At 44.9% G+C, this 11,284-nt stretch overlaps 1 protein-coding gene across 3 annotated transcripts in view; it reads left to right on the top strand.

Moving 5' to 3' along the window:
• The window catches only part of ZBTB9 (zinc finger and BTB domain containing 9), a 46,575-nt gene extending 35,526 nt beyond the window's left edge, over positions 1–11,049 (top strand). The window contains exons 4-5 of one of the 3 annotated variants that reach the window (XR_014232371.1): positions 141–702; positions 10,240–11,049. The gene's annotated coding sequence lies outside the window, so the exon portion shown is untranslated. The remainder of the gene's footprint in view (positions 1–140; positions 703–10,239) is intronic. The other 2 variants (XR_014232372.1, XR_014232373.1) reach the window with 2 other exon arrangements.
• Positions 11,050–11,284: the final 235 nt, after the last annotated feature.

Below are 11,284 nucleotides of genomic sequence, written 5' to 3' on the forward strand. Positions count from 1 at the left end.
AAGCACTGATGAGCTTGAGTGGTGATTCTGATCCTTTCTTCACACCCTTGGCACTCAGACTTCTCCCCACGTGGTGTAAGCTGGGGACTAGGGCTATGATTCTGCCACATTGCTCACACTCTTGGGCCTTCTCTCCGCAGGGGACGGTCACAGCACTAGACTCGAAGAATTCCCCATACTCGCTGCGAGTGTGGGGTTTCCCTCTGGCGTGAGCGCCCTGATGTATGAGAACATGTGTCTGTTTCTCAGCGCTTTCTCACACACCTTACATCTACGAGATTCTTTGCCAGTGGAAGTCCTCCAGGCTGCAGGAACAGGTGAGAGCAAACCTTTCTCCAGCGAGGATTCTCTGCCAGGCAGCAAGTTGTGACTTCCTGGTGGATCCCTTACTGCACGCACTATACTTGCAGGATCCTTTCTTCTAAGATCTTTTGTGGTTTCTTGGGATCCACGAGATTCTACAAAATTAGATCTCTGGAGCCTAGCCTTTGGGAGTCCTCACAATGCCTTCTCTCCATACTTCATATCCTCAGAAAGGCCCTGCCTTATAGAGTTGATTCCTGGTTCTGCTCTCACCATCTGACAAATAACACATGACTTGATCCGCATCTTGAGCAAAAATTAACCTGAGAAGAACAGAATAATCAAGTGCAACAAAGAGAGAATGACAGCATCCAGCACTTATCTCCACAACCCTGAACAGTAAGGACTGGGAAGGGGACCAAAACAGAAACCTCCAAGAGCCAGCAGACAAAGAGTGTACTGGTGCTACGTGGAGAATAAAAGGGAGGGAACAAAAGACAGGACAAAACACTGGGGAAGAAACAGGGACGTAGGGCCCCAGCCGGAAAGGGGTGAGAAAACAAAGCAGCAGGTAAAGGGGAATGGCTGAGGGCCGAAGGTCCTTGGCATCTTCACCACATGCAGACTGACCAGGCGTTGGGCCACTGTCCCCTCTGTGCAGGCGGCTCACCCAGACGAGGGGAATGCACGGCGAGGTGTTAATGTGGAGGTGTCCATCAGATTCTCACCTAGTGGCTTAGAGACCAAGCGAAGACAAGGACTCATCTGAGTCAGCGCTCCTCCTCGGGTTCTTCAACATTGTAAATGGCGCAAGGGAAGGAGCTGTAACAAGGCGGGGAGTGGGGGGCTAGCGGACTCACCCCCTCACCTGTGAGTGAGTCTTCTGTCCTCATCTGCCTGCAGGTGTAGTACCCAGGATGCTTCCCTTGTTCCAGGAGGATGATCAGATTAGGTTGGAAGAGTGAAATTCTGTTCATAGCACCGAAAACAGGAAAGGGGAGATAATAGATCAAAACCAGCCTTAGCCCTTCTGTCAGTGGGAACCAGATATGGCTGGAGACACAACTGGAGAGCTTGCTGGGAAGTGCAGACAGGCAGGACGACCATCTCAGGACAGAAGTAAAACTCCCACAGGCAGGGCCTTCAATGCAAAGGCAGATGACCCAGGTGCCAGGGAGGTGAGGGTAGACTCAGAGCACAGGAAAGCTGCCCATTTCCAGTGAGGAAAACATCAGAACTGATTATTAAGGAGAAGCAGAAATAGCCCATTTTTCATCAAAAGGGACCATACAGCTTGCAAGGAGTCAGAAACTAAAACCAACTAAATGGAAACCTTCAGACCACATCACTAACACATGGGTGGCAGCAGTGACTTGGTTAGCAAGGAATGAACTGAGTCAGATCACGTTCCCCAAATTCCCCATCACATCCTAATGGAGATTCCTCTCGGAAGGGTCAACGCCTGTCCCCATGGGTGAAGGGTATGGTCACAGCGTCACTCATCCTCAAAGGTGATCCTGAAGCACGTGATTTCTACCTCATCAGGAGAATAATCCCTGAGGGGCACAGACAGATTCAGCAGGGTAAGGGGGAGGCTTTGAGTCTTGTGTTTATGTCTGATGAGCAAGAAGAGCTCTCCAACAAGAGGCCGGGGGTCAAGTCTAGGGAAACTCTTCAGCAGGGAAGGGCGTGGTCATGTCTGTGTGGTCAGCAAATGTCTGAGCAAAGGAAGTGCAAGAGGAAAATTCCACTTTCCTCCTTTACTCTCAATACTTCTGGTCACCAAGTGCGTTTAGGGGAGGGGGCGTGGTGGGGGGAGGATTGGGTGGAGTAGGGTGTTCCTACACCAAGCAATTCTCACCCCACAATTTACTTCATTTCAGACACTCTCTACCTGGAGTGTTGGACCCCACAGGTCAAGGGTTCGGTCCCAGAAGACCGCCCCCACAATCTCAAGTCCAGGTTGTCTGTCATCTGGTTGTCTGACTGACCAGCTTTAAACCAGAGGTTTCCACGACCCCCTCTCAGGTTGGGTTAATTTGCTAGAGTGGTTCTCAGAACTCAGGAAAACAGTGTACTCACTCCGGCCAGTTTATGACAAAGGATATTAAAGGATACGAGTAAACAGCCAGATGAAGAGCGCTTCTGCCCTGTGTGGACCTAGGCTGTGCCACCCTCCTGGCATGTGGACGCATTCTTTTTATTTATTTATTTATTTATTTATTTATTTATTTATTTATTTATTTATTTTTTGGCTGCCTTGGGTCTTCGTTCCTTGGGCTTTCTCTAGTTGCGGCGAGCTCCCAAGAGCGGGGGCTACTCTTCGACGGGTTTCTCATTGCAGTGGCTTCTCTTGTTGCAGAGCATGGGCTCTAGGTGCATGGGCTTCAGTAGTTGTGGCTCGCGGGCTCTAGAGTGAAGGCTCAGTAGTTGTGGCACACAGGCTTAGCTGCTCCACGGCTTGTGGGTTCTTCCCGGACCAGGGCTTGAACCTGTGTCCCCTGCATTGGCAGGCGGATTCTTAACCACTGTGCCACCAGGGAAGCCCTGGGTGCATTCCTGTTCACCAGCCCCGAAGAGCTCATCAAATCTCATTGTCCAAGAGTTTTTTAATAGAGCCTAAAATCCAGCACCACCCCCTTCCCAGAGGTCGGAAGGTGGGACTGAAAGTTCCAGTCCTCCAATCACTTGGTCTTTCTGGTGTCCAGCCCCATCCTGAGGCCATCTAGGGCCCCACCCTAAGTCACCTCATTAGCATAAACTCCAGTGTGCTCAAAAGGGGCTCCTTACGGCTAACAAAAGACACTGCTATCATTCAGGGAATTCCAGGGGTTTTGGGAACTATGTGCCAGGAACTGGGGACAAAGACCAAATATATTTATTATACCACAGGAAGGAATGCAAACCTTGTTTGAGTGGCAAGGCAAGGTCTTGGGAAAGAAGCAAACGGAAGCAGGCTTACCAGACCCAAGTGCTAGGGCTGGAGTGGCCATGACCAGAGGGTGGATACTTTGGGGTCACAACTGGCAGAAGCTAGAGCAAAAGTTTGAATTTGGACCAAAAAAAAAAAGAGGGCAGTCCCCCAGCTTTGTGCCCTGACCAACTCCCATGACCAGGGAGGGGCCACACACACAAGGCAGGAATATTTACAAAGGGAGGAGTGTGCACAGCCCTGCAGTTCTGAACCTGCACCCAAATCCACTTCAGAAACCAGACTCTAAGGGTAATAATGCATCCCACCTCTCTCAAGTGGGAGAGTAAGCCAGGTAGGCTTCACTTTTAAGAATTTTAAAATCTACCCATACGTACCCTAACCATTTTTTTTTTTTTTTTTTTTTTTCTGCACCGGGTCTTAGTTGCGGCACACGGGATCTTTAGTTGAGGCATGTGGGAATCTAGTTCCCTGACCAGGGATTGAACCTGGACCCCCTGCATTGGGAGCGTGGCGTCTTAACCACTGGACCACCAGGGAAGTCCACCCTAACCATCTTAACTTGGGCTGCTAAACAAGTAAACAATTAAAAGTATCATAAATGATAAATATCCATTGGCCAAAAAGATACGGCATATCTATTGTACATAGTGAAATACCACGCACTGTAAAGTAGATCTATATAGAAAGACTTGGAGATGTCTTCATGATGCAGGAAGTTGCTGTAAGTGGAACAAGGTTCAGCTTGATCCTTTTTAAAACATATATTCATACATAAAATCTGGACAAATTTATTCTAAACTCTTGAAAGAAAGGATTGAGAGAGGTATTCGCTTTCCACATTTTTTTTAACATAAAGAACCTGTATTACTTTCATAATCAAAAAAAGTTTTCTTTTCTTTCAAAAATTTTTATTATGGTAAAATATAAACATAAAGTGTATTCATTTTTTAAACAATAGCAGAGATTGATTTGTCACTCATGCTACATGAGGGCTGTAATTGGCTATGGCTTTGCTCCAATGCATCCAGGCCAAAAGAACAATCCCGAACAAGACTTTCTCATGGATGAACCCAACCAGCAATCACTCTTTTTAAAAAAGTTGTGGCAAAATGTGTGTAACATAAAATATACCACTTTAATAATTTTTAAGTGTACAGTTCAGTGGCATTAGGTAAATGCACCCTGCTAGGGAACCATCACCACCATCCACCTCTTGTAGAACTTGCTTCATCTTCCCAAACTGAAACTCCATACTCATTAAACTTAACTCCTCATCCCTCTTTCCTCATAGGCCCTGGCAACCACCATTCTACTTTCTGTCTCTAAAAACTTGATTCCTCTAGGTACCTCATATAAGTGGAATCAAGCAGAATTTGTCCTTTTGTGATTGTCTTATTTCATGAGCATAATGTCCTCAAAGTTCATCCATGTTGTAGCATGTGGCAGAATTTCCTTCATTTTAAGCCCAAGTAACTTTCCATTGTGTGTGTATATATATATATATATATGTACAGTATATATATGTATATGTATACACACACAATGTGATATCTATATATCTATATATATATCACAATATACATATATCGATATATACCACATTGTTTATCCAGTCATCCACTGAATACCTGGGTTGCTTCCACCTTTTGGCCATTGTGAATAATGCTGCTATGAATATGGGTGTGTAAATATCTACTGAAGTTTTCAGTTCTTTTGGGTATATACCAAGAAGTGGAATTGCTGGATCATATGGTAGTTCTATCTTTAATTTTTTAGAGGAACTGCCATAACATTTTCCATAGCAGCTGCACCAGCAATGCACAAGGTTCCAATTTCTCCATAGCCTCACCAACACTTGTTATTTTCTGTTTTTTTCATAATTAGGCATCCTAATGGATGTTAAGCGGTATCTCATTGTGGTTTTTTTTTTTTTTTTAAAGTACTCGAACTGTGATTTTTCTTTTAATTTATTTTTATTAATTTATTTTTGGCTGTGTTGGGTCTTCATTTCTGTGCGAGGGCTTTCTCTAGTTGCGGCAAGTGGGGGCCACTCTTCATCGCGGTGCGCGGGCCTCTCACTATTTTGGCCTCTCTTCTTGCGGAGCACAGGCTCCAGACGCACAGCCTCAGTAGTTGTGGCTCACGGGCCTAGTCGCTCCGCGGCATGTGGGATCTTCCCAGACCAGGGCTCGAACCCGTGTCCCCTGCATTAGCAGGCAGACTCTCAACCACTGCACCGCCAGGGAAGCCCCTCATTGTGGTTTTGATTTGCATTCCCCTAATGATTAGTGATGTTGAGCTTCTTTTCATGTGCTTATTAGTTATTTGCGTAACTTCTTTTAGAGAAATGTCTATTCAAGTCCTTTGCCCATTTTTTAATGGAGTTTTTTGCTGTTGTTGAATTGTAGGAGTACTTTATATGTTCTGGATATCTTTCAATTTTTAAAAACTTTCTTAAAAAGCTTTTTGCATGGAAAATTTTTAAGATTCACGAAAGTAGAAAGAGTAAACTGCAGCCATAAACATTCTGCCATTCTTGTTTCACTTGCTAGATCTGATGACCCAGAATATCTCAAAAATATTTCATACAGTTGGATCAGGATCTTGGGGATTTTTTAGCTCTTTATTTTGACATAGTGATAGATCTACAGGATATTAGATCTTTGTATTTGGAGTTAAAACAGCACACAGGCTGAATGCAAAAGGTGAGTACTTTATAAGCAAAGGCATGCAGGAGAGCTGGTGTCTCTGAGCTCATCTCAGCCCTTCCCAAAAACCACTTATTTCACAAATCAGAATGGGACACTATAGGAGAGAGAATTTGTAGCCAGGAAGAATGACAAGGTCCATCACTTCATAATATTACAGTTATTTTGGTTTCACAGAAAACATCCTTGGGAAAACATTTCTATACAGGGTAGGCTGTGGAAATCACACTTCTACCAAAAATGAACTGTAACTATTAATGGGACAGATTTTTTAAAAAGTTTCCAGTGTGATCAGAGTCACCTACTAACACCATTCTCTTCTTTCCTACTAACAGAGACACACTGTATTCAGGGTGACAAAGTGCTCAGCTAAAAAGACCATGTCTCCCAGCCTTTCCTGCACCAGGGCTGGTTCCAGGATACAGTTCTGGCCAATGAAAGGGAAACAGAAGTCACTGGACAGAGCTTGCAGAAAGCTCTGTAAAGTCTTTGAAGTGTGATACTTTGTTAGAAATGCAGAATCCTTGGGTAAATGCCAGCTTTTCACCTGAAAACTATCTACTTATGTGGCAGGAAGAAAAACCCATGTACTGGTCAATATAGGTGTGGATAAGGAGACCCTGACATGCATGGTCTTTGATGTAACTCGGAAGACTGCAATGCAGACATTCTTATCCAAACAGGTTTTAACAGGCTACCACCTAGCTTGCAGACCCCACTTATTAAGATCAAAGCCCCTTTTTTGAATTCTGTGATATAGTTTGATTTTCCACATACTTTCTTAGAGGGAAAAGATGTGTGACCAACTTGCAGAAATAGTCTTGTTGGCTTGCCAGATATATTTCTTGTTGTAAATCTGCATGCTGGTTAACTATAACAGCTTGGAAGTTACATAAATGTCCAACAATAGGGAATCAGTTAAGAACAAAATTCATTATAGAACATATGTAGAAGACGATGCAGGCATTAAAAAACATGACGTAAAAGAGCAGATACTGCCATGGGAAAATGTTCACAATTGAGGACATTTTAAAAATCAGGTTATAAAACAGATGTACTAAATGATTCCAGCTATGTTTAAAAATATATATACTCAGGGGAAAAAAAAAAACCTGGCAGAACCTTACTAAACATGGGATTATGTCTCAGGGTGCAATTGGAGATGATTTATGTTATTTTGTAATTTTGTAAATTTATGTCTTTATTTTTCTGTATTTTCCACATTTTCTGTCATGAACAATAATTACTACTATAATTGGAAAATGAGAAGCAATGAGTTTTTAAAAAATTATCACTCAGATTACCTTAGGCAAGTTAATCAACCTCTCTGTACCAGTTTCTTCACCTATAAAATAGGGATAAAAGCACCTCCCCCTTAAGGTTACCAAGACAGGTAAACCCTCAGAACAGGCCCAGGCAGGTGGGAGTTGCTCAGTGAAGGTCAGCTATTAGCACGGAAATGAAAATAGCATAGTTTTGCAAACACGGGAGTGTGAGCCTAAGGGGCCAGGTTTATCTCACCTGTGGTGACCCCACTTGCCAAGCCAGCCTGAGAGGTCAGCACGCTTTTCCCTCCTGTTCCAACGTGAACAACAGGTAACAAAGACAGAAAAGGAAACTTAGAGTTGAGTTCACAAACTCACGAGTCTTGTGAGTTTTGAACTGGCAAAACTGGCACCAGGTAGGAAAGGTAAACATGAGAGAAGCAGCTGGAATCTGACGAAGGGTGGGGGGCTATGGCTCCCTGGAGAGGGGGGACTCCCCAGAAGTACTTCAATTCAACTTATTTTATTTATTTAATTTTTAAATTCAGATATAATTGATTTACAATATTGTGTTATAATTCAACTTATTTTAAAACCCTGCACTGGCCTAACAGCCCACACCTACCCTGGAGCTGCCCTAATTTGTGCATTATTCACAAAAAAGAACAATTTAAAGTGGTCTGAACTTTACAGGTTTTTGCACAGGACACACCAGTCAATGCTCCAGTTTCTTCAGGGTGTTTACAACTGGGTTTCAAATATTTTTCAGCCTTTGAGTGAGCTGTTGTGAAAGCAGACAGCAAATGAACACTTTTCATCCTCACATAACATCAGTGGCCACAGCAACAACAGAAACCAGTTGCATGACCAACCTGTGGGGAAAAAGGATTCCTGGGTTGCACAGTTTAGGGGACCAGGAGGCAAGATAGTCTGACTGGTTCCAGTCAGAAAGAATGACTGGGGAGGAAATTTAGAGTAGGAACTGATACTGGAGAAATGTGATCTGTCCTAGAATTCCAGGGACTATATGATTTATTGTTGCAATGGGAATACCTCTTACTTCAGACAGTGAAAGGGAATGCTATTAATAATCGCACCAGGCCATTGGGTCTTAACTGGAATTGCCTCAAGCAAATTGGGACATACGGCCACCTACTAAAATGGAAGTTGTCCCTAAGGTCTAGGGTAAATTCCAGCTCTTCACCTGAAAATTATCTATTTATGTGGCAGGAAGAAATCTCTTCAAACTGAGGCAGGAGGTAAATGGGCCCCAGGCTGAACAGCTGGAGTCTGACCCTATGGACAGATACTCCAAGATGAAGAGGAGGAGGGGCTGAGCCCTGCCCAGGGCTGGGCACATATTTCTCATTCTCAAGGTCAAGGAGACCTTCCTGACTACACATGCACAGAAAGGCTCCTTGAAGGTCAAAAAGGGAGAGGGCGCCACCCCATAGTAGGTGATGTCAAGCTACCCATAGGCCTCTTCGCTGGAATCCACCTTGGCTAAGAGATGTGTGCGCACACATGGGAGGACCCTTAGATAAATCAAATACGGATTCAGAACCAGGCAAAGCAAGATGAATGGCCAAAGGAAACCCGGAAGAAATGCCCCATATAAGTGATTCAAACTACTACGAGGGTGTGACTCTCTGACCCCGCCTGTGTGTCTATCCACATGTACTCTTTTTCCTCCTAATAAACACTTTACTTGTTTCACTACTTTCCGTCTTCATGGGAATTCATTTCTGCAAAGCCAAAGGGCCAGAGCCTTGTCACTGGTCACTGGTCTAGTGGCTAGGATTCAGCGCTCTCACTGCCGTGGCCTGACTTCAGTCTCTGGCTGGGAACTGAAATCCTGCTTCAAGCTGCTGCAGGCTGAGGCCACCTGAGATCAAAACGACTGTGTCCTAAGTAAATAATTCAGAAGACCTATTTCAAGTGCTTACTACACAAGAGTTTGGGGTCTTCCTCTCTGGACATCCTGGACGAAACAAAAGGCAGCAGAGATGAGCTGATCTCTGTCTCTCAGCCCCCTGGTCCCTCCTGAGATTCCTGATACCATACCAGCCTGGGAAGGCGATGGGGATCTGAGCAGAAGCTCTACATGGACTCAGCAGGGTCAGGGGCCATCCCACCAGCCAGCCTCTGCTCCCCTTTCCTCACTAGACCCCAGGGGTTACGGGTCGGCCACTGGCTCAAAAGCCACTGGTGCATCAGTGACAGAAGAGGTTATGATTACAGGCCTAAAGACCACGTGAATGGCTGGGATCAGCTGAGACTTAAATGTGATGTGTGTTCTACTTAACAAGAATCCTCCAGATGTGACAGATGGAAAATGGGATTCCATTACATCCCCATGTTCTGTTTGATAATTATCTCATTCAGCCCTTTTCCTTTTTTAAAAAAAAGGATAAATTTATTTATTTATTTATTATTTTTGGCTGCGTTGTGTCTTCGTTGCTGCACGCGGGCTTTCTCTAGCGAAGACCAGAGGCTACTCTTCCTTGTGGTGCGTGGGCTTCTCATTGCGGTGGCTTCTCTTGTTGCGGAGCATGGGCTCCAGGCGCACGGGCTTCAGTAGTTGTGGTGCACCGGCTTAGCTGCTCCACGGCATGTGGGATCTTCCCCAACCAGGGCTCGAACCCGCGTCCCCTGCATTGGCAGGCGGATTCTTAACTACTGCACCACCAGGGAAGTCCTAAGGCTATCGTTAAGGAGTCTTTCAAGACTCCTGGACTTCAGAGATTGTTACTACATCTTGGGAAAGTGACCTTTAACTTTTAAAGTCTCTAATTCTGATTGGTTACTTAATAATTTGTAGTCCTGGTAGCACTATCTAAATATATTAGCAACCTCTTCTACTCATAAGACCATGGAGGCAAAAATGAATAAAAACAATGACTTTACTGGATTTAGTTTTTAAACAGAAGTCTAATCAGTTTAAGTTTAATGTTTAGGTTAACCTTATCAGCAATAAAGCTCCAACTGTTTAAATGTCTGGTGGTTGAAGTTATCCTTTCGCCTTTAGGAAACCTGTGGAGAGGCAGGACCAAGCTGTCTCGATCGTCGGGAGCTCATCAATGCTGCACTAGGGCCAGGGCCCGATTCCTCAGCAACCAGGAGGACCTAGAACAGGTGTGGGCTCTTGGTCCTCCAAGCAGCCAGGGAAGGTCTTCATCTTCAAAGGACAAAACAGCCAATCCTGTTGAGAGAACTTTCCAGTCCTCTTCCCATTACCCTGGATGAGAATTCCCTATGGCTTCACCAAGAGGACACAGGTGAGGAGGAGGGTTGGAGGTCCCATCACCATCACCCAGACACCTTTTCTCAGTCCAATGTCAGAATAGGGGCCACTGGATTCAGAGTGGTGCTTATTTGAACACGAAGGTTCTGAGAATTTGGGGGTTCTAGATCCGAGTCCTGTTCTCTACTCTGCTTCCATTTCCAAAGGAAGATGAAGATGCAAATTCTAAGTAGAGCACATGGGACTTCCCTGGTGGTGCAGTGGTTAAGAATCCGCCTGCCAATGCAGGGGACACGGGTTCAAGCCCTGGTCCGGGAAGATCCCATACGCCGCGGAGCAGCTAAGCCTGTGGGCCACAACTACTGAGCCTGCGCTCTAGAGCCCACGAGCCACAACTACTGAGCCCGCATGCCACAACTACTGCAGCCCACGCGCCTGGAGCCTGTGCTCCGGAACAAAGAGAAGCCACCGCAATGAGAAGCCTGCACACCACAACAAAGAGTAGCCCCCAATCGTTGCAACTAGAGAAAGCTCGTGCACAGCAACGAAGACCCAACGCAGCCAAAAAATAAATAAATTTATTAAAAAAAAAAATAGAGCGCATAAAAACTGTAAATGCTACACTCTGCTCATTTAGAAATCCTAAGTCCATTGGGCCCTGATGAAGGTGGAAAGATAACCATCTTGAGCCTTCCTTCACAGGAACTGTGAACCAGGAGAGACCAGAGAGAAAAAGGCTGGATAATCACTGGCAATAGTAAAATCAACCAGGAGGAGCCTATATTCTTAACAATGGAACTCACAAGCCTTTGGAATTACTTACGAGTAA

The sequence above is a fragment of the Balaenoptera borealis genome, assembly GCF_965194805.1.
Source record: "Balaenoptera borealis genome assembly, chromosome: 12".
Taxonomy (NCBI): Eukaryota; Metazoa; Chordata; class Mammalia; order Artiodactyla; family Balaenopteridae; genus Balaenoptera; species Balaenoptera borealis.